Raw genomic sequence first — 733 nt, 5'->3', positions numbered from 1 at the left:
TATATATATATATATCGTGTCACATGAATATGAAAATATGAGTGAGCTGATGCAACAAATTTGCGCGTTCCGTTAAAACACTACTTCTCACATATTTTTATTCGCTTCGCAACACAACTTCGTAATTATACTCTTGGGACATTCTAGCCTTCGAAATATTTTTTTCCTAGCTAAATTGGTAAAATATATTTAAATGTAATAAAGAGATTTAGCGAAATATCAAATCTGATTATAAAACAATTCAAATATAGTAAATATTCAAATGTGCTAAAGTAAATAATTTTATTAATATCGCATGTCTATCCTTTTAATTTCCTTCCTCCTCTCCTTGCTTTCAATGTCTATACACGCCATTTTAAGCGCGGGAAATAACGTCATGCTACAAAGAATCTCTCATAATTCTCACGAAGATTCCTTCGTGATGGAGAACAAATTCATTGGATATCTTCATAGAGAACATACGTTATTAATGACAACAAATCGAAAAATACAGTAAATCGACATTGTGGTTTTCACTTCGACTTTGATGGCACGTTATAGAATTTGTAATCTCAAGTTAACAGATCACAGTGATTACGTTTGCAATGGATATTATATAAATAATAAACTATTCGCGAAACACGTATGTCTCTTCACCGAAGCCATTATAACTGAACAAAGTGTGGTTTGTTCTATGTATATGGGCGAAGATTAAAAATAGATGGAAGAATCGGATGATTCATATTCTTATCGC

This window comes from Atta colombica, unplaced genomic scaffold (assembly GCF_001594045.1).
Source record: "Atta colombica isolate Treedump-2 unplaced genomic scaffold, Acol1.0 scaffold141, whole genome shotgun sequence".
Taxonomy (NCBI): domain Eukaryota; kingdom Metazoa; phylum Arthropoda; class Insecta; order Hymenoptera; family Formicidae; genus Atta; species Atta colombica.
This window is presented reverse-complemented; position numbering follows the sequence as displayed.